Source organism: Lissotriton vulgaris, chromosome 8 (assembly GCF_964263255.1).
Source record: "Lissotriton vulgaris chromosome 8, aLisVul1.2, whole genome shotgun sequence".
In the NCBI taxonomy this organism is placed as follows: Eukaryota; Metazoa; Chordata; class Amphibia; order Caudata; family Salamandridae; genus Lissotriton; species Lissotriton vulgaris.
In genome coordinates this window covers 582,508,065-582,530,731 of record NC_141696.1, presented here as the reverse complement: position 1 = coordinate 582,530,731, position 22,667 = coordinate 582,508,065, and positions in this window count along the sequence as shown.

Below are 22,667 nucleotides of genomic sequence, written 5' to 3'. Positions count from 1 at the left end.
AAGGTACGGTAGGGTACCTGAGGTGAGGTGAGGTAAGGTACGGTAGGGTACCTGAGGTGAGGTAAGGTACAGTAGGGTACCTGAGGTGAGGTAAGGTACGGTAGGGTACCTGAGGTGAGGTAAGGTACGGTAGGGTACCTGAGGTGAGGTAAGGTATGGTAGGATACCTGAGGTGAGGTAAGGTATGGTAGGGTACCTGAGGTGAGGTGAGGTAAGGTACGGTAGAGTACCCGAGGTAAGGTACGGTAGAGTACCCGAGGTAAGGTTTGGTGGAGTACCCGAGGTAAGGTATGGTAGAGTACCCAAGGCAAGGTGTGGTATGGTAGGGTACCTGAGGTAATGTATGGTAGGGTACCTGAGGTAATGTATGGTAGGGTACCTGAGGGAATGTATGGTAGGGTACAAGAGGTAATGTATGGTAGGGTACCTGAGGTTATGTATGGTAGGGTACCTGAGGTAAGGTAGTGTAGGGTACCTGAGGTAATGTAGGGTAGGGTAGGGTACCTGAGGTGAGGTGAGGTAAGGTATGGTAGAGTACCTGAGGTAAGGTATGGTAGAGTACCCGAGTTAAGGTATGGTAGAGTACCCGAGTTAAGGTATGGTAGAGTACCCGAGTTAAGGTATGGTAGAGTACCCGAGGTAAGGTACGGTAGAGTACCCGAGGTAAGGTACGGTAGAGTAGAGTACCCGAGGTAAGGTACGGTAGAGTACCCGAGGTAAGGTACGGTAGAGTACCCGAGGTAAGGTACGGTAGAGTACCCGAGGTAAGGTATGGTAGAGTACCCAAGGCAAGGTGTGGTACGGCAGGGTGCCTGAGGTAAGGTACGGCAGGGTGCCTGAGGTAAGGTACGGCAGGGTGCCTGAGGTAAGGTACGGTAGAGTACCCGAGGTAAGGTAAGGTAGAGTACCCGAGGTAAGGTACGGTAGAGTACCCAAGGTAAGGTAAGGTAGAGTACCCGAGGTAAGGTACGGTAGAGTACCCAAGGTAAGGTAAGGTAGAGTACCCGAGGTAAGGTACGGTAGACTACCCGAGGTAAGGTACGGTAGAGTACCCGAGGTAAGGTACGCTAGGGTACCCGAGGTAAGGTACGGTAGAGTACCCGAAGGTACGGTAGGGTACCTGAGGTAAGGTACGGTAGGGTACCTGAGGTGAGGTGAGGTAAGGTACGGTAGGGTACCTGAGGTGAGGTGAGGTAAGGTACGGTAGGGTACCTGAGGTGAGGTGAGGTAAGGTACGGTAGGGTACCTGAGGTGAGGTAAGGTACGGTAGGGTACCTGAGGTGAGGTAAGGTACGGTAGGGTACCTGAGGTGAGGTAAGGTACGGTAGGGTACCTGAGGTGAGGTAAGGTACAGTAGGGTACCTGGGGTAAGGTACGGTAGGGTACCTGAGGTGAGGTATTGTAAGGTACGGTAGGGTACCTGAGGTGAGGTGTGGTAAGGTACGGTAGGGTACCTGAGGTGAGGTGAGGTACGGTAGGGTACCTGAGGTGAGGTAAGGTACGGTAGGGTACCTGAGGTGAGGTGAGGTAAGGTACGGTAGGGTACCTGAACGTGAGGTGAGGTGAGGTAAGGTACGGTAGGGTACCTGAGGTGAGGTGAGGTGAGGTACGGTAGGGTACCTGAGGTAAGGTACGGTAGGGTACCTGAGGTGAGGTACGGTAGGGTACCTGAGGTGAGGTACGGTAGGGTACCTGAGGTGAGGTACGGTAGGGTACCTGAGGTGAGGTACGGTAGGGTACCTGAGGTAAGGTACGGTAGGGTACCTGAGGTAAGGTACGGTAGGGTACCTGAGGTAAGGTACGGTAGGGTACCTGAGGTAAGGTACGGTAGGGTACCTGAGGTAAGGTACGTTAGGGTACCTGAGGTAAGGTACGGTAGGGTACCTGAGGTAAGGTACGGTAGGGTACCTGAGGTGAGGTAAGGTACGGTAGAGTACCTGAGGTGAGGTAAGGTACGGTAGGGTACCTGAGGTGAGGTAAGGTACGGTAGGGTACCTGAGGTGAGGTGAGGTAAGGTACGGTAGAGTACCCGAGGTAAGGTACGTTAGAGTACCCGAGGTAAGGTACAGTAGAGTACCTGAGGTAAGATATGGTAGAGTACCCGAGGTAAGGTATGGTAGAGTACCCGAGGTAAGGTATGCTAGAGTACTCGAGGTAAGGTATGGTAGAGTACCCGAGGTAAGGTATGGTAGAGTACCCAAGGCAAGGTGTGGTACGGCAGGGTGCCTGAGGTAAGGTACGGCAGGGTGCCTGAGGTAAGGTACGGCAGGGTGCCTGAGGTAAGGTACGGTAGAGTACCCGAGGTAAGGTAAGGTAGAGTACCCGAGGTAAGGTACGGTAGAGTACCCGGGGTAAGGTAAGGTAGAGTACCTGAGGTAAGGTACGGTAGAGTACCCGAGGTAAGGTACGGTAGAGTACCTGAGGTAAGGTACGGTAGGGTACCCGAGGTAAGGTACGGTAGATTACCCGAAGGTACAGTAGGGTACCCGAGGTAAGGTACGGTAGGGTACCTGAGGTAAGGTACGGTAGGGTACCTGAGGTAAGGTACGGTAGGGTACCTGAGGTAAGGTACGGTAGGGTACCTGAGGTGAGGTACGGTAGGGTACCTGAGGTGAGGTACGGTAGGGTACCTGAGGTGAGGTACGGTAGGGTACCTGAGGTGAGGTACGGTAGGGTACCTGAGGTGAGGTACGGTAGGGTACCTGAGGTGAGGTACGGTAGGGTACCTGAGGTGAGGTACGGTAGGGTACCTGAGGTAAGGTACGGTAGGGTACCTGAGGTAAGGTACGGTAGGGTACCTGAGGTAAGGTACGGTAGGGTACCTGAGGTAAGGTACAGTAGGGTACCTGAGGTAAGGTACGGTAGAGTACCCGAGGTAAGGTAAGGTATGGTAGAGTACCCGAGGTAAGGTAAGGTATGGTAGAGTACCTGAGGTAAGGTGTGGTAGGGTACCTGAGGTAATGTTCGGTGGGGTAACTGAGGTAATGTACGGTAGGGTACCTGAGGTAATGTACGGTAGGGTACCTGAGGTAAGGTACGGTAGGGTACCTGAGGTAAGGTACCTGAAGTAAGGTACGGCAGAGTACCCGAGGTAAGGTACGGCAGAGTACCCGAGGTAAGGTTCGGCAGAGTCCCAGAGGTAAGGTATGGCAGAGTCCCCGAGGTAAGGTACGGTAGAGTACCCGAGGTAAGGTACGGTAGAGTACCCGAGGTAAGTTACGGTAGAGCACCCGAGGAAAGGTACGGTAGAGTACCCGAGGTAAAGGTACGGTAGAGTACCCGAGGTAAGGTACGGTAGAGTCCCCGAGGTAAGGTACGGTAGAGTACCCGAGGTAAGGTACGGTAGAGTACCCGAGGTAAGGTAAGGTATGGTAGAGTACCTGAGGTAAGGTGTGGTAGGGTACCTGAGGTAATGTTCGGTGGGGTAACTGAGGTAATGTACGGTAGGGTACCTGAGGTAATGTACGGTAGGGTACCTGAGGTAAGGTACGGTAGGGTACCTGAGGTAAGGTACCTGAAGTAAGGTACGGTAGGGTACCTGAGGTAAGGTAGGGTTGGGTACCTGAGGTAAGGTAGGGTAGGGTACCTGAGGTAAGGTAGGGTAGGGTAGGGTACCTGAGGTAAGGTACGGTAGGGTACCTGAGGTAAGGTACGGTAGGGTACCTGAGGTAAGGTACGGTAGGGTACCTGAGGTAAGGTACGGTAGGGTACCTGAGGTAAGGTACGGTAGGGTACCTGAGGTGAGGTGAGGTAAGTTACGGTAGGGTACCTGAGGTGAGGTGAGGTAAGTTACGGTAGGGTACCTGAGGTGAGGTGAGGTAAGGTACGGTAGGGTACCTGAGGTGAGGTGAGGTGAGGTGAGGTGAGGTAAGGTACGGTAGGGTACCTGAGGTGAGGTGAGGTAAGGTACGGTAGGGTACCTGAGGTGAGGTAAGGTACGGTAGGGTACCTGAGGTGAGGTAAGGTACGGTAGGGTACCTGAGGTGAGGTAAGGTACGGTAGGGTACCTGAGGTGAGGTAAGGTACAGTAGGGTACCTGAGGTGAGGTGAGGTGAGGTGAGGTGAGGTGAGGTAAGGTACGGTAGAGTACCCGAGGTAAGGTACGGTAGAGTACCTGAGGTAAGGTATGGTAGAGTACCCGAGGTAAGGTATGGTAGAGTACCCAAGGCAAGGTGTGGTATGGTAGGGTACCTGAGGTAATGTATGGTAGGGTACCTGAGGTAATGTATGGTAGGGTACCTGAGGGAATGTATGGTAGGGTACATGAGGTAATGTATGGTAGGGTACCTGAGGTAATGTATGGTAGGGTACCTGAGGTAAGGTAGTGTAGGGTACCTGAGGTAATGTAGGGTAGGGTACCTGAGGTGAGGTAAGGTATGGTAGAGTACCCGAGGTAAGGTATGGTAGAGTACCCGAGTTAAGGTATGGTAGAGTACCCGAGTTAAGGTATGGTAGAGTACCCGAGTTAAGGTATGGTAGAGTACCCGAGGTAAGGTATGGTAGAGTACCCGAGGTAAGGTATGGTAGAGTACCCGAGGTAAGGTATGGTGGAGTACCCGAGGTAAGGTATGGTAGAGTACCCGAGGTAAGGTGTGGTACGGCAGGGTGCCTGAGGTAAGGTACGGCAAGGTGCCTGAGGTAAGGTACGGCAGGGTGCCTGAGGTAAGGTACGGCAGGGTGCCTGAGGTAAGGTACGGCAGGGTGCCTGAGGTAAGGTACGGCAGGGTGCCTGAGGTAAGGTACGGCAGGGTGCCTGAGGTAAGGTAGGGCAGGGTGCCTGAGGTAAGGTAGGGCAGGGTGCCTGAGATAAAGTACGGCAGAGTGCCTGAGGTAAGGTACGGCAGAGTACCCGAGGTAAGGTACGGCAGAGTACCCGAGGTAAGGTACGGCAGAGTACCCGAGGTAAGGTACGGCAGAGTACCCGAGGTAAGGTACGGCAGAGTACCGGAGGTAAGGTACGGCAGAGTACCCGAGGTAAGGTACGGTAGAGTACCCGAGGTAAGGTACGGCAGAGTACCCGAGGTAAGGTACGGTAGGGTACCTGAGGTAAGGTACGGTAGGGTACCTGAGGTGAGGTGAGGTAAGGTACGGTTGGGTACTTGAGGTGAGGTAAGGTACGGTAGGGTACCTGAGGTGAGGTGAGGTGAGGTACGGTAGGGTACCTGAGGTGAGGTGAGGTGAGGTGAGGTGAGGTGAGGTAAGGTACGGTAGGGTACCTGAGGTGAGGTGAGGTGAGGTAAGGTACGGTAGGGTACCTGAGGTGAGGTGAGGTGAGGTACGGTAGGGTAGGGTACCTGAGGTGAGGTGAGGTGAGGTACGGTAGGGTACCTGAGGTGAGGTACGGTACGGTAGGGTACCTGAGGTGATGTAAGGTACGGTAGGGTACCTGAGGTGAGGTAAGGTATGGTAGAGTACCCGAGGTGAGGTAAGGTACGGTAGAGTACCCGAGGTAAGGTATAGTAGAGTACCCGAGGTAAGGTAAGGTACGGTAGAGTACCTGAGGTAATGTATGGTAGGGTACCTGAGGTAATGTATGGTAGGGTACCTGAGGTAATGTATGGTAGGGTACCTGAGGTAATGTATGGTAGGGTACCTGAGATAAGGTTCGGTAGGGTACCTGAGGTAAGGTAAGGTAAGGTACGGTAGGGTACCTGAGGTAAGGTACGGTAGGGTACCTGAGGTGGGGTACGGTAGGGTACCTGAGGTGAGGTACGGTAGGGTACCTGAGGTGAGGTACGGTAGGGTACCTGAGGTGAGGTAAGGTAGGGTACCTGAGGTGAGGTGAGGTAAGGTACGGTAGGGTACCTGAGGTGAGGTGAGGTAAGGTAAGGTAGGGTACCTGAGGTGAGGTAAGGTACGGTAGGGTACCTGAGGTGAGGTGAGGTGAGGTAAGGTACTGTAGGGTACGTGAGGTGAGGTAAGGTACGGTAGGGTACCTGAGGTGAGGTGAGGTAAGGTACGGTAGGGTACCTGAGGTGAGGCACGGTAGGGTACCTGAGGTGAGGCACAGTAGGGTACCTGAGGTGAGGCACAGTAGGGTACCTGAGGTGAGGTACGGTAGGGTACCTGAGGTTAGGTACGGTAGGGTACCTGAGGTGAGGTGAGGTAAGGTACGGTAGGGTACCTGAGGTGAGGTGAGGTGGGGTGAGGTAAGGTACGGTACGGTAGGGTACCTGAGGTGAGGTGAGGTGAGGTAAGGTACGGTAGGGTACCTGAGGTGAGGTGAGGTGAGGTAAGGTACGGTAGGGTACCTGAGGTGAGGTGAGGTAAGGTATGGTAGGGTACCTGAGGTGAGGTGAGGTGAGGTAAGGTACGGTAGGGTACCTGAGGTGAGGTAAGGTACGGTAGGGTACCTGAGGTGAGGTGAAGTACGGTAGGGTACCTGAGGTGAGGTGAGGTATGGTAGGGTACCTGAGGTGAGGTAAGGTAGGGTACCTGAGGTGAGGTGAGGTAAGGTACGGTAGAGTACCCGAGGTAAGGTATGGTAGAGTACCCGAGTTAAGGTATGGTACAGTACCCGAGTTAAGGTATGGTAGAGTACCCAAGGTAAGGTATGGTAGAGTACCCAAGGTAAGGTATGGTAGAGTAGCCGAGGTAAGGTATGGTGGAGTACCCAAGGTAAGGTATGGTAGAGTACCCGAGGTAAGGTATGGTAGAGTACCCGAGGTAAGGTGTGGTACGGCAGGGTGCCTGAGGTAAGGTACGGCAGGGTGCCTGAGGTAAGGTACGGCAGGGTGCCTGAGGTAAGGTACGGCAGGGTGCCTGAGGTAAGGTATAGCAGGGTGCCTGAGGTAAGGTACGGCAGGGTGCCTGAGGTAAGGTACGGCAGGGTGCCTGAGGTAAGGTACGGCAGGGTGCCTGAGGTAAGGTACGGCAGGGTGCCTGAGGTAAGGTACGGCAGGGTGCATGAGGTAAGGTACGGCAGGGTGCCTGAGGTAAGGTAGGGCAGGGTGCCTGAGGTAAGGTAGGGCAGGGTGCCTGAGGTAAGGTACGGTAGAGTACCCAAGGTAAGGTACGGTAGAGTACCCGAGGTAAAGGTACGGTAGAGTACCCGAGGTAAAGGTATGGTAGAGTACCCGAGGTAAGGTGTGGCAGAGTACCCGAGGTAAGGTACGGCAGAGTACCCGAGGTAAGGTACGGCAGAGTACCCGAGGTAAGGTACGGCAGAGTACCCGAGGTAAGGTACGGCAGAGTACCCAAGGTAAGGTACGGCAGAGTACACGAGGTAAGGTACGGCAGAGTACCCGAGGTAAGGTACGGCAGAGTACCCGAGGTAAGTTACGGCAGAGTACCCGAGGTAAGTTACGGCAGAGTACCCGAGGTAAGGTACGGCAGAGTACCCGAGGTAAGTTACGGCAGAGTACCTGAGGTAAGGTACGGTAGGTTACCCGAGGTAAGGTACGGTAGAGTACCCGAGGTAAAGGTACGGTAGAGTACCCGAGGTAAGGTACGGTAGAGTACCCTAGGTAAGGTACGGTAGAGTACCCGAGGTAAGGTACGGTAGAGTACCCGAGGTAAGGTACGGTAGAGTACCCGAGGTAAGGTACGGTAGAGTACCCGAGGTAAGGTACGGTAGAGTACCCGAGGTAAGGTACGGTAGAGTACCCGCGGTAAGGTACGGTAGAGTACCCGAGGTAAGGTACGGTAGAGTACCCGAGGTAAGGTAAGGTATGGTAGAGTACCTGAGGTAAGGTGTGGTAGGGTACCTGAGGTAATGTTCGGTAGGGTACCTGAGGTAATGTACGGTAGGGTACCTGAGGTAATGTACGGTAGGGTACCTGAGGTAATGTACGGTAGGGTACCTGAGGTAAGGTACCTGAGGTAAGGTAAGGTAGGTTACCTGAGGTAAGGTAGGGTAGGGTACCTGAGGTAAGGTACGGTAGGGTACCTGAGGTAAGGTACGGTAGGGTACCTGAGGTAAGGTACGGTAGGGTACCTGAGGTGAGGTGAGGTAAGGTACGGTAGGGTACCTGAGGTGAGGTGAGGTAAGGTACGGTAGGGTACCTGAGGTGAGGTGAGGTAAGGTACGGTAGGGTACCCGAGGTGAGGTGAGGTGAGGTAAGGTACGGTAGGGTACCTGAGGTAAGGTACGGTAGGGTACCTGAGGTAAGGTACGGTAGGGTACCTGAAGTGAGGTGAGGTAAGGTACGGTAGGGTACCTGAGGTGAGGTAAGGTACAGTAGGGTACCTGAGGTGAGGTAAGGTACGGTAGGGTACCTGAGGTGAGGTAAGGTACGGTAGGGTACCTGAGGTGAGGTAAGGTATGGTAGGGTACCTGAGGTGAGGTAAGGTATGGTAGGATACCTGAGGTGAGGTAAGGTACGGTAGGGTACCTGAGGTGAGGTGAGGTAAGGTACGGTAGAGTACCCGAGGTAAGGTACGGTAGAGTACCCGAGGTAAGGTTTGGTGGAGTACCCGAGGTAAGGTATGGTAGAGTACCCAAGGCAAGGTGTGGTATGGTAGGGTACCTGAGGTAATGTATGGTAGGGTACCTGAGGTAATGTATGGTAGGGTACCTGAGGGAATGTATGGTAGGGTACATGAGGTAATGTATGGTAGGGTACCTGAGGTTATGTATGGTAGGGTACCTGAGGTAAGGTAGTGTAGGGTACCTGAGGTAATGTAGGGTAGGGTAGGGTACCTGAGGTGAGGTAAGGTATGGTAGAGTACCCGAGGTAAGGTATGGTAGAGTACCCGAGTTAAGGTATGGTAGAGTACCCGAGTTAAGGTATGGTAGAGTACCCGAGGTAAGGTACGGTAGAGTACCCGAGGTAAGGTACGGTAGAGTACCCGAGGTAAGGTACGGTAGAGTACCCGAGGTAAGGTACGGTAGAGTACCCGAGGTAAGGTATGGTAGAGTACCCGAGGTAAGGTATGGTAGAGTACCTGAGGTAAGGTGTGGTAGGGTACCTGAGGTAATGTTCGGTAGGGTACCTGAGGTAATGTACGGTAGGGTACCTGAGGTAATGTACAGTAGGGTACATGAGGTAAGGTACGGTAGGGTACCTGAGGTGAGGTACCTGAGGTAATGTACGGTAGGGTACCTGAGGTAAGGCAGGGTAGGGTACCTGAGGTAAGGTACGGTAGGGTACCTGAGGTAAGGTACCTGAGGTAATGTACGGTAGGGTACCTGAGGTAAGGCAGGGTAGGGTACCTGAGGTAAGGTACGGTAGGGTACCCGAGGTAAGGTATGGTAGGGTACCCGAGGTAAAGGTACGGTAGAGTACCCGAGGTAAAGGTACGGTAGAGTACCCGAGGTAAAGGTACGGTAGAGTGCCTGAGGTAAGGTACGGTAGAGTACCCGAGGTAAGGTACGGTAGAGTACCCGAGGTAAGGTACGGTAGAGTACCCGAGGTAAGGTACAGTAGAGTACCCGCGGTAAGGTACGGTAGAGTACCCGGGGTAAGGTATGGTAGAGTACCCGAGGTAAGGTAAGGTATGGTAGAGTACCTGAGGTAAGGTGTGGTAGGGTACCTGAGGTAATGTTCGGTAGGGTACCTGAGGTAATGTACGGTAGGGTACCTGAGGTAATGTACGGTAGGGTACCTGAGGTAATGTACGGTAGGGTACCTGAGGTAAGGTACGGTAGGGTACCTGAGGTAAGGTACCTGAGGTAAGGTACGGTAGGGTACCTGAGGTAAGGTAGGGTAGGGTACCTGAGGTAAGGTACGGTAGGGTACCTGAGGTAAGGTACGGTAGGGTACCTGAGGTAAGGTACGGTAGGGTACCTGAGGTGAGGTGAGGTAAGGTACGGTAGGGTACCTGAGGTGAGGTGAGGTAAGGTACGGTAGGGTACCTGAGGTGAGGTAAGGTACAGTAGGGTACCTGAGGTGAGGTAAGGTACGGTAGGGTACCTGAGGTGAGGTAAGGTACGGTAGGGTACCTGAGGTGAGGTAAGGTATGGTAGGATACCTGAGGTGAGGTAAGGTATGGTAGGGTACCTGAGGTGAGGTGAGGTAAGGTACGGTAGAGTACCCGAGGTAAGGTACGGTAGAGTACCCGAGGTAAGGTTTGGTGGAGTACCCGAGGTAAGGTATGGTAGAGTACCCAAGGCAAGGTGTGGTATGGTAGGGTACCTGAGGTAATGTATGGTAGGGTACCTAAGGTAATGTATGGTAGGGTACCTGAGGGAATGTATGGTAGGGTACAAGAGGTAATGTATGGTAGGGTACCTGAGGTTATGTATGGTAGGGTACCTGAGGTAAGGTAGTGTAGGGTACCTGAGGTAATGTAGGGTAGGGTAGGGTACCTGAGGTGAGGTGAGGTAAGGTATGGTAGAGTACCCGAGGTAAGGTATGGTAGAGTACCCGAGTTAAGGTATGGTAGAGTACCCGAGTTAAGGTATGGTAGAGTACCCGAGGTAAGGTACGGTAGAGTACCCGAGGTAAGGTACGGTAGAGTAGAGTACCCGAGGTAAGGTACGGTAGAGTACCCGAGGTAAGGTACGGTAGAGTACCCGAGGTAAGGTACGGTAGAGTACCCGAGGTAAGGTATGGTAGAGTACCCAAGGCAAGGTGTGGTACGGCAGGGTGCCTGAGGTAAGGTACGGCAGGGTGCCTGAGGTAAGGTACGGCAGGGTGCCTGAGGTAAGGTACGGTAGAGTACCCGAGGTAAGGTAAGGTAGAGTACCCGAGGTAAGGTACGGTAGAGTACCCAAGGTAAGGTAAGGTAGAGTACCCGAGGTAAGGTACGGTAGAGTACCCAAGGTAAGGTAAGGTAGAGTACCCGAGGTAAGGTACGGTAGACTACCCGAGGTAAGGTACGGTAGAGTACCCGAGGTAAGGTACGCTAGGGTACCCGAGGTAAGGTACGGTAGAGTACCCGAAGGTACGGTAGGGTACCTGAGGTAAGGTACGGTAGGGTACCTGAGGTGAGGTGAGGTAAGGTACGGTAGGGTACCTGAGGTGAGGTGAGGTAAGGTACGGTAGGGTACCTGAGGTGAGGTGAGGTAAGGTACGGTAGGGTACCTGAGGTGAGGTAAGGTACGGTAGGGTACCTGAGGTGAGGTAAGGTACGGTAGGGTACCTGAGGTGAGGTAAGGTACGGTAGGGTACCTGAGGTGAGGTAAGGTACAGTAGGGTACCTGGGGTAAGGTACGGTAGGGTACCTGAGGTGAGGTATTGTAAGGTACGGTAGGGTACCTGAGGTGAGGTGTGGTAAGGTACGGTAGGGTACCTGAGGTGAGGTGAGGTACGGTAGGGTACCTGAGGTGAGGTGAGGTAAGGTACGGTAGGGTACCTGAGGTGAGGTGAGGTAAGGTACGGTAGGGTACCTGAACGTGAGGTGAGGTGAGGTAAGGTACGGTAGGGTACCTGAGGTGAGGTGAGGTGAGGTACGGTAGGGTACCTGAGGTAAGGTACGGTAGGGTACCTGAGGTGAGGTACGGTAGGGTACCTGAGGTGAGGTACGGTAGGGTACCTGAGGTGAGGTACGGTAGGGTACCTGAGGTGAGGTACGGTAGGGTACCTGAGGTAAGGTACGGTAGGGTACCTGAGGTAAGGTACGGTAGGGTACCTGAGGTAAGGTACGGTAGGGTACCTGAGGTAAGGTACGGTAGGGTACCTGAGGTAAGGTACGTTAGGGTACCTGAGGTAAGGTACGGTAGGGTACCTGAGGTAAGGTACGGTAGGGTACCTGAGGTGAGGTAAGGTACGGTAGAGTACCTGAGGTGAGGTAAGGTACGGTAGGGTACCTGAGGTGAGGTAAGGTACGGTAGGGTACCTGAGGTGAGGTGAGGTAAGGTACGGTAGAGTACCCGAGGTAAGGTACGTTAGAGTACCCGAGGTAAGGTACAGTAGAGTACCTGAGGTAAGATATGGTAGAGTACCCGAGGTAAGGTATGGTAGAGTACCCGAGGTAAGGTATGCTAGAGTACTCGAGGTAAGGTATGGTAGAGTACCCGAGGTAAGGTATGGTAGAGTACCCAAGGCAAGGTGTGGTACGGCAGGGTGCCTGAGGTAAGGTACGGCAGGGTGCCTGAGGTAAGGTACGGCAGGGTGCCTGAGGTAAGGTACGGTAGAGTACCCGAGGTAAGGTAAGGTAGAGTACCCGAGGTAAGGTACGGTAGAGTACCCGGGGTAAGGTAAGGTAGAGTACCTGAGGTAAGGTACGGTAGAGTACCCGAGGTAAGGTACGGTAGAGTACCTGAGGTAAGGTACGGTAGGGTACCCGAGGTAAGGTACGGTAGATTACCCGAAGGTACGGTAGGGTACCCGAGGTAAGGTACGGTAGGGTACCTGAGGTAAGGTACGGTAGGGTACCTGAGGTAAGGTACGGTAGGGTACCTGAGGTAAGGTACGGTAGGGTACCTGAGGTGAGGTACGGTAGGGTACCTGAGGTGAGGTACGGTAGGGTACCTGAGGTGAGGTACGGTAGGGTACCTGAGGTGAGGTACGGTAGGGTACCTGAGGTGAGGTACGGTAGGGTACCTGAGGTGAGGTACGGTAGGGTACCTGAGGTGAGGTACGGTAGGGTACCTGAGGTAAGGTACGGTAGGGTACCTGAGGTAAGGTACGGTAGGGTACCTGAGGTAAGGTACGGTAGGGTACCTGAGGTAAGGTACAGTAGGGTACCTTAGGTAAGGTACAGTAGGGTACCTGAGGTGAGGTAAGGTATGGTAGGGTACCTCAGGTGAGGTGAGGTAAGGTACGGTAGGGTACCTGAGGTGAGGTAAGGTACGGTAGGGTACCTGAGGTGAGGTAAGGTACGGTAGGGGGTAGCTGAGGTGAGGTAAGGTACGGTAGGGTACCTGAGGTAAGGTAAGGTTCGGTACGGTAGGGTACCTGAGGTAAGGTACAGTAGGGTACCTGAGGTAAGGTATGGTAGAGTACCTGAGGTGAGGTGAGGTAAGGTACGGTAGGGTACCTGAGGTGAGGTAAGGTACGGTACGGTAGGGTACCTGAGGTGAGGTAAGGTACGGTAGGGTACCTGAGGTGAGGTAAGGTACGGTAGGGTACCTGAGGTGAGGTGAGGTGAGGTGAGGTGAGGTACGGTAGAGTACCCGAGGTAAGGTACGGTAGAGTACCCGAGGTAAGGTATGGTAGAGTACCCGAGGTAAGGTACGGTAGAGTACCCGAGGTAAGGTACGGTAGAGTACCCGAGGTAAGGTATGGTAGAGTACCCAAGGCAAGGTGTGGTACAGCAGGGTGCCTGAGGTAAGGTATGGCAGGGTGCCTGAGGTAAGGTACGGCAGGGTGCCTAAGGTAAGGTACGGTAGAGTACCCGAGGTAAGGTAAGGTAGAGTACCCGAGGTAAGGTACGGTAGAGTACCCAAGGTAAGGTAAGGTAGAGTACCCGAGGTAAGGTACGGTAGAGTACCCAAGGTAAGGTAAGGTAGAGTACCCGAGGTAAGGTACGGTAGAGTACCCAAGGTAAGGTAAGGTAGAGTACCCGAGGTAAGGTACGGTAGGGTACCCGAGGTAAGGTACGGTAGGGTACCTGAGGTAAGGTACGGTAGGGTACCTGAGGTAAGGTACGGTAGGGTACCTGAGGTAAGGTACGGTAGGGTACCTGAGGTGAGGTACGGTAGGGTACCTGAGGTGAGGTACGGTAGGGTACCTGAGGTGAGGTACGGTAGGGTACCTGAGGTGAGGTACGGTAGGGTACCTGAGGTGAGGTACGGTAGGGTACCTGAGGTGAGGTACGGTAGGGTACCTGAGGTAAGGTACGGTAGGGTACCTGAGGTAAGGTACGGTAGGGTACCTGAGGTAAGGTACGGTAGGGTACCTGAGGTAAGGTACAGTAGGGTACCTGAGGTAAGGTACAGTAGGGTACCTGAGGTGAGGTAAGGTATGGTAGGGTACCTCAGGTGAGGTGAGGTAAGGTACGGTAGGGTACCTGAGGTGAGGTAAGGTACGGTAGGGTACCTGAGGTGAGGTAAGGTACGGTAGGGGGTAGCTGAGGTGAGGTAAGGTACGGTAGGGTACCTGAGGTAAGGTAAGGTTCGGTACGGTAGGGTACCTGAGGTAAGGTACAGTAGGGTACCTGAGGTAAGGTATGGTAGAGTACCTGAGGTGAGGTGAGGTAAGGTACGGTAGGGTACCTGAGGTGAGGTAAGGTACGGTACGGTAGGGTACCTGAGGTGAGGTAAGGTACGGTAGGGTACCTGAGGTGAGGTAAGGTACGGTAGGGTACCTGAGGTGAGGTGAGGTGAGGTGAGGTACGGTAGAGTACCCGAGGTAAGGTACGGTAGAGTACCCGAGGTAAGGTACGGTAGAGTACCCGAGGTAAGGTACGGTAGAGTACCCGAGGTAAGGTACGGTAGAGTACCCGAGGTAAGGTATGGTAGAGTACCCAAGGCAAGGTGTGGTACAGCAGGGTGCCTGAGGTAAGGTATGGCAGGGTGCCTGAGGTAAGGTACGGCAGGGTGCCTAAGGTAAGGTACGGTAGAGTACCCGAGGTAAGGTAAGGTAGAGTACCCGAGGTAAGGTACGGTAGAGTACCCAAGGTAAGGTAAGGTAGAGTACCCGAGGTAAGGTACGGTAGAGTACCCAAGGTAAGGTAAGGTAGAGTACCCGAGGTAAGGTACGGTAGAGTACCCGAGGTAAGGTACGGTAGAGTACCCGAGGTAAGGTACGCTAGGGTACCCGAGGTAAGGTACGGTAGAGTACCCGAAGGTACGGTAGGGTACCTGAGGTAAGGTACGGTAGGGTACCTGAGATGAGGTGAGGTAAGGTACGGTAGGGTACCTGAGGTGAGGTGAGGTGAGGTAAGGTACGGTAGAGTACCCGAGGTAAGGTATGGTAGAGTATCCGAGGTAAGGTGTGGTACGGCAGGGTGCCTGAGGTAAGGTACGGCAGGGTGCCTGAGGTAAGGTACGGCAGGGTGCCTGAGGTAAGGTACGGCAGGGTGCCTGAGGTAAGGTACGGTAGAGTACCCGAGGTAAGGTAAGGTAGAGTACCCGAGGTAAGGTACAGTAGAGTACCCGAGGTAAGGTACGGTAGAGTACCCGAGGTAAGGTACGGTAGAGTACCCGAGGTAAGGTACGGTAGAGTACCCGAGGTAAGGTACGGTAGGGTACCCGAGGTAAGGTACGGTAGAGTACCCGAGGTAAGGTACGGTAGAGTACCCGAAGGTACGGTAGGGTACCTGGGGTAAGGTACAGTAGGGTACCTGAGGTAAGGTACGGTAGGGTATCTGAGGTAAGGTATGGTAGGGTACCTGACGTAAGGTACGGTAGGGTACCTGAGGTAAGGTACGGTAGGGTACCTGAGGTAATGTACGGTAGGGTACCTGAGGTAATGTACGGTAGGGTACCTGAGGTAAGGTACTGTAGGGTACCTGAGGTAAGGTACGGTAGGGTACCTGAGGTAAGGTATGGTAGGGTACCTGAGGTAAGGTAAAGTAGGGTACCTGAGGTAAGGTACAGTAGGGTACCTGAGGTGAGGTAAGGTATGGTAGGGTACCTCAGGTGAGGTGAGGTAAGGTACGGTAGGGTACCTGAGGTGAGGTAAGGTACGGTAGGGTACCTGAGGTGAGGTAAGGTACGGTAGGGTAGCTGAGGTGAGGTAAGGTACGGTAGGGTACCTGAGGTAAGGTAAGGTACGGTACGGTACGGTAGGGTACCTGAGGTAAGGTACAGTAGGGTACCTGAGGTAAGGTATGGTAGAGTACCTGAGGTGAGGTGAGGTAAGGTACGGTAGGGTACCTGAGGTGAGGTAAGGTACGGTAGGGTACCTGAAGTGAGGTAAGGTACGGTAGGGTACCTGAGGTGAGGTAAGGTACGGTAGGGTACCTGAGGTGAGGTAAGGTACGGTAGGGTACCTGAGGTGAGGTGAGGTGAGGTGAGGTACGGTAGAGTACCCGAGGTAAGGTACGGTAGAGTACCCGAGGTAAGGTACGGTAGAGTACCCGAGGTAAGGTACGGTAGAGTACCCGAGGTAAAGTATGGTAGAGTACCCGAGGTAAGGTATGGTAGAGTACCCAAGGCAAGGTGTGGTACAGCAGGGTGCCTGAGGTAAGGTACGGCAGGGTGCCTGAGGTAAGGTACGGTAGAGTACCCAAGGTAAGGTAAGGTAGAGTACCCGAGGTAAGGTACGGTAGAGTACCCAAGGTAAGGTACGGTAGAGTACCCGAGGTAAGGTACGCTAGGGTACCCGAGGTAAGGTACGGTAGAGTACCCGAAGGTACGGTAGGGTACCTGAGGTAAGGTACGGTAGGGTACCTGAGATGAGGTGAGGTAAGGTACGGTAGGGTACCTGAGGTGAGGTGAGGTAAGGTACGGTAGAGTACCCGAGGTAAGGTATGGTAGAGTATCCGAGGTAAGGTGTGGTATGGCAGGGTGCCTGAGGTAAGGTACGGCAGGGTGCCTGAGGTAAGGTACGGCAGGGTGCCTGAGGTAAGGCACGGCAGGGTGCCTGAGGTAAGGTACGGTAGAGTACCCGAGGTAAGGTAAGGTAGAGTACCCGAGGTAAGGTACGGTAGAGTACCCGAGGTAAGGTAAGGTAGAGTACCCGAGGTAAGGTACGGTAGAGTACCCGAGGTAAGGTACGGTAGGGTACCCGAGGTAAGGTATGGTAGAGTACCCGAAGGTACGGTAGGGTACCTGAGGTAAGGTACAGTAGGGTACCTGAGGTAAGGTACGGTAGGGTATCTGAGGTAAGGTACGGTAGGGTACCTGAGGTAAGGTACGGTAGGGTACCTGAGGTAAGGTACGGTAGGGTACCTGAGGTAATGTACGGTAGGGTACCTGAGGTAAGGTACGGTAGGGTACCTGAGGTAAGGTACGGTAGGGTACCTGAGGTAAGGTACGGTAGGGTACCTGAGGTAAGGTACGGTAGGGTACCTGAGGTAAGGTACGGTAGGGTACCTGAGGTGAGGTAAGGTACGGTAGGGTACCTCAGGTGAGGTGAGGTAAGGTACGGTAGGGTACCTGAGGTGAGGTGAGGTAAGGTACAGTAGGGTAGCTGAGGTGAGGTAAGGTACGGTAGGGTACCTGAGGTGAGGTGAGGTAAGGTACGGTAGGGTACTTGAGGTGAGGTGAGGTAAGGTACGGTAGGGTACCTGAGGTGAGGTGAGGTAAGGTACGGTAGGGTACCTGAGGTGAGGTGAGGTAAGGTACGGTAGGGTACCTGAGGTGAGGTGAGGTAAGGTACGGTAGGGTACCTGAGGTGAGGTAAGGTACGGTAGGGTACCTGAGGTGAGGTAAGGTACGGTAGGGTACCTGAGGTGAGGTAAGGTACGGTAGGGTACCTGAGGTAAGGTACGGTAGGGTGCCTGAGGTGAGGTATTGTAAGGTACGGTAGGGTACCTGAGGTGAGGTGTGGTAAGGTACGGTAGGGTACCTGAGGTGAGGTGAGGTACGGTAGGGTACCTGAGGTGAGGTGAGGTAAGGTACGGTAGGGTACCTGAGGTGAGGTGAGGTAAGGTACGGTAGGGTACCTGAACGTGAGGTGAGGTGAGGTGAGGTAAGGTACGGTAGGGTACCTGAGGTGAGGTGAGGTGAGGTGAGGTACGGTAGGGTACCTGAGGTGAGGTGAGGTAAGGTACGGTAGGGTACCTGAGGTGAGGTGAGGTAAGGTACGGTAGGGTACCTGAGGTGAGGTAAGGTACGGTAGGGTACCTGAGGTGAGGTAAGGTATGGTAGGGTACCTGAGGTGAGGTGAGGTAAGGTACGGTAGGGTACCTGAGGTGAGGTGAGGTAAGGTACGGTAGGGTACCTGAGGTAAGGTACGGTACGGTAGGGTACCTGAGGTAAGGTACGGTAGGGTACCTGAGGTAAGGTATGGTAGGGTACCTGAGGTGAGGTAAGGTACGGTAGGGTACCTGAGGTGAGGTAAGGTACGGTAGGGTACCTGAGGTGAGGTAAGGTACGGTAGAGTACCCGAGGTAAGGTACGGTAGAGTACCCGAGGTAAGGTACAGTAGAGTACCCGAGGTAAGGTATGGTAGAGTACCCGAGGTAAGGTATGGTAGAGTACCCGAGGTAAGGTATGGTAGAGTACTCGAGGTAAGGTATGGTAGAGTACCCGAGGTAAGGTATGGTAGAGTACCCAAGGCAAGGTGTGGTACGGCAGGGTGCCTGAGGTAAGGTACGGCAGGGTGCCTGAGGTAAGGTACAGTAGGGTACCTGAGGTGAGGTAAGGTACGGTAGGGTACCTCAGGTGAGGTGAGGTAAGGTACGGTAGGGTACCTGAGGTGAGGTAAGGTACGGTAGGGTACCTGAGGTGAGGTAAGGTACGGTAGGGTAGCTGAGGTGAGGTAAGGTACGGTAGGGTACCTGAGGTAAGGTAAGGTATGGTACGGTAGGGTACCTGAGGTAAGGTACGGTAGGGTACCTGAGGTAAGGTATGGTAGGGTACCTGAGGTGAGGTGAGGTAAGGTACGGTAGGGTACCTGAGGTGAGGTAAGGTACGGTAGGGTACCTGAGGTAAGGTACGCTAGGGTACCCGAGGTAAGGTACGGTAGAGTACCCGAAGGTACGGTAGGGTACCTGAGGTAAGGTACGGTAGAGTACCCGAGGTAAGGTACAGTAGAGTACCCGAGGTAAGGTATGGTAGAGTACCCGAGGTAAGGTATGGTAGAGTACCCGAGGTAAGGTATGGTAGAGTACTCGAGGTAAGGTATGGTAGAGTACCCGAGGTAAGGTATGGTAGAGTACCCAAGGCAAGGTGTGGTACGGCAGGGTGCCTGAGGTAAGGTACGGCAGGGTGCCTGAGGTAAGGTACAGTAGGGTACCTGAGGTGAGGTAAGGTACGGTAGGGTACCTCAGGTGAGGTGAGGTAAGGTACGGTAGGGTACCTGAGGTGAGGTAAGGTACGGTAGGGTACCTGAGGTGAGGTAAGGTACGGTAGGGTAGCTGAGGTGAGGTAAGGTACGGTAGGGTACCTGAGGTAAGGTAAGGTAAGGTACGGTACGGTAGGGTACCTGAGGTAAGGTACGGTAGGGTACCTGAGGTAAGGTATGGTAGGGTACCTGAGGTGAGGTGAGGTAAGGTACGGTAGGGTACCTGAGGTGAGGTGAGGTAAGGTACGGTAGGGTACCTGAACGTGAGGTGAGGTGAGGTGAGGTGAGGTAAGGTATGGTAGGGTACCTGAGGTGAGGTGAGGTGAGGTACGGTAGGGTACCTGAGGTGAGGTGAGGTAAGGTACGGTAGGGTACCTGAGGTGAGGTGAGGTAAGGTACGGTAGGGTACCTGAGGTGAGGTAAGGTACGGTAGGGTACCTGAGGTGAGGTAAGGTATGGTAGGGTACCTGAGGTGAGGTGAGGTAAGGTACGGTAGGGTACCTGAGGTGAGGTGAGGTAAGGTACGGTAGGGTACCTGAGGTAAGGTACGGTACGGTAGGGTACCTGAGGTAAGGTACGGTAGGGTACCTGAGGTAAGGTATGGTAGGGTACCTGAGGTGAGGTAAGGTACGGTAGGGTACCTGAGGTGAGGTGAGGTAAGGTACGGTAGGGTACCTGAGGTGAGGTAAGGTACGGTAGGGTACCTGAGGTGAGGTAAGGTACGGTAGAGTACCCGAGGTAAGGTACGGTAGAGTACCCGAGGTAAGGTACAGTAGAGTACCCGAGGTAAGGTATGGTAGAGTACCCGAGGTAAGGTATGGTAGAGTACCCGAGGTAAGGTATGGTAGAGTACTCGAGGTAAGGTATGGTAGAGTACCCGAGGTAAGGTATGGTAGAGTACCCAAGGCAAGGTGTGGTACGGCAGGGTGCCTGAGGTAAGGTACGGCAGGGTGCCTGAGGTAAGGTACAGTAGGGTACCTGAGGTGAGGTAAGGTACGGTAGGGTACCTCAGGTGAGGTGAGGTAAGGTACGGTAGGGTACCTGAGGTGAGGTAAGGTACGGTAGGGTACCTGAGGTGAGGTAAGGTACGGTAGGGTAGCTGAGGTGAGGTAAGGTACGGTAGGGTACCTGAGGTAAGGTAAGGTACGGTACGGTAGGGTACCTGAGGTAAGGTACGGTAGGGTACCTGAGGTAAGGTATGGTAGGGTACCTGAGGTGAGGTGAGGTAAGGTACGGTAGGGTACCTGAGGTGAGGTAAGGTACGGTAGGGTACCTGAGGTAAGGTACGCTAGGGTACCCGAGGTAAGGTACGGTAGAGTACCCGAAGGTACGGTAGGGTACCTGAGGTAAGGTACGGTAGGGTACCTGAGATGAGGTGAGGTAAGGTACGGTAGGGTACCTGAGGTGAGGTGAGGTAAGGTACGGTAGAGTACCCGAGGTAAGGTATGGTAGAGTATCCGAGGTAAGGTGTGGTACGGCGGGGTGCCTGAGGTAAGGTACGGCAGGGTGCCTGAGGTAAGGTACGGCAGGGTGCCTGAGGTAAGGTACGGCAGGGTGCCTGAGGTAAGGTACGGTAGAGTACCCGAGGTAAGGTAAGGTAGAGTACCCGAGGTAAGGTACAGTAGAGTACCCGAGGTAAGGTAAGGTAGAGTACCCGAGGTAAGGTACGGTAGAGTACCCGAGGTAAGGTACGGTAGGGTACCCGAGGTAAGGTACGGTAGAGTACCCGAAGGTACGGTAGGGTACCTGAGGTAAGGTACAGTAGGGTACCTGAGGTAAGGTACGGTAGGGTATCTGAGGTAAGGTACGGTAGGGTACCTGAGGTAAGGTACGGTAGGGTACCTGACGTAAGGTACGGTAGGGTACCTGAGGTAAGGTACGGTAGGGTACCTGAGGTAATGTACGGTAGGGTACCTGAGGTAAGGTACGGTAGGGTACCTGAGGTAAGGTACGGTAGGGTACCTGAGGTAAGGTACGGTAGGGTACCTGAGGTAAGGTATGGTAGGGTACCTGAGGTAAGGTACAGTAGGGTACCTGAGGTAAGGTACAGTAGGGTACCTGAGGTGAGGTAAGGTATGGTAGGGTACCTCAGGTGAGGTGAGGTAAGGTACGGTAGGGTACCTGAGGTGAGGTAAGGTACGGTAGGGTACCTGAGGTGAGGTAAGGTACGGTAGGGTAGCTGAGGTGAGGTAAGGTACGGTAGGGTACCTGAGGTAAGGTAAGGTACGGTACGGTACGGTAGGGTACCTGAGGTAAGGTACAGTAGGGTACCTGAGGTAAGGTATGGTAGAGTACCTGAGGTGAGGTGAGGTAAGGTACGGTAGGGTACCTGAGGTGAGGTAAGGTACAGTAGGGTACCTGAGGTGAGGTAAGGTACGGTAGGGTACCTGAGGTGAGGTAAGGTACGGTAGGGTACCTGAGGTGAGGTGAGGTGAGGTGAGGTACGGTAGAGTACCCGAGGTAAGGTACGGTAGAGTACCCGAGGTAAGGTACGGTAGAGTACCCGAGGTAAGGTACGGTAGAGTACCCGAGGTAAGGTACGGTAGAGTACCCGAGGTAAGGTATGGTAGAGTACCCGAGGTAAGGTATGGTAGAGTACCCAAGGCAAGGTGTGGTACAGCAGGGTGCCTGAGGTAAGGTACGGCAGGGTGCCTGAGGTAAGGTACGGCAGGGTGCCTGAGGTAAGGTACGGTAGAGTACCCGAGGTAAGGTAAGGTAGAGTACCCGAGGTAAGGTACGGTAGAGTACCCAAGGTAAGGTAAGGTAGAGTACCCGAGGTAAGGTACGGTAGAGTACCCAAGGTAAGGTAAGGTAGAGTACCCGAGGTAAGGTACGGTAGAGTACCCGAGGTAAGGTACGGTAGAGTACCCGAGGTAAGGTACGGTAGAGTACCCGAAGGTACGGTAGGGTACCTGAGGTAAGGTACGGTAGGGTACATGAGATGAGGTGAGGTAAGGTACGGTAGGGTACCTGAGGTGAGGTGAGGTAAGGTACGGTAGAGTACCCGAGGTAAGGTATGGTAGAGTATCCGAGGTAAGGTGTGGTACGGCAGGGTGCCTGAGGTAAGGTACGGCAGGGTGCCTGAGGTAAGGTACGGCAGGGTGCCTGAGGTAAGGTACGGCAGGGTGCCTGAGGTAAGGTACGGTAGAGTACCCGAGGTAAGGTAAGGTAGAGTACCCGAGGTAAGGTACAGTAGAGTACCCGAGGTAAGGTAAGGTAGAGTACCCGAGGTAAGGTACGGTAGAGTACCCGAGGTAAGGTACGGTAGGGTACCCGAGGTAAGGTACGGTAGAGTACCCGAAGGTACGGTAGGGTACCTGAGGTAAGGTACAGTAGGGTACCTGAGGTAAGGTACGGTAGGGTATCTGAGGTAAGGTACGGTAGGGTACCTGAGGTAAGGTACGGTAGGGTACCTGATGTAAGGTACGGTAGGGTACCTGAGGTAAGGTACGGTAGGGTACCTGAGGTAATGTACGGTAGGGTACCTGAGGTAATGTACGGTAGGGTACCTGAGGTAAGGTACGGTAGGGTACCTGAGGTAAGGTACGGTAGGGTACCTGAGGTAAGGTACGGTAGGGTACCTGAGGTAAGGTACGGTAGGGTACCTGAGGTGAGGTAAGGTACGGTAGGGTACCTCAGGTGAGGTGAGGTAAGGTATGGTAGGGTACCTGAGGTGAGGTGAGGTAAGGTACAGTAGGGTAGCTGAGGTGAGGTAAGGTACGGTAGGGTACCTGAGGTGAGGTGAGGTAAGGTACGCTAGGGTACTTGAGGTGAGGTGAGGTAAGGTACGGTAGGGTACCTGAGGTGAGGTGAGGTAAGGTACGGTAGGGTACCTGAGGTGAGGTGAGGTAAGGTACGGTAGGGTACCTGAGGTGAGGTGAGGTGAGGTAAGGTACGGTAGGGTACCTGAGGTGAGGTGAGGTAAGGTACGGTAGGGTACCTGAG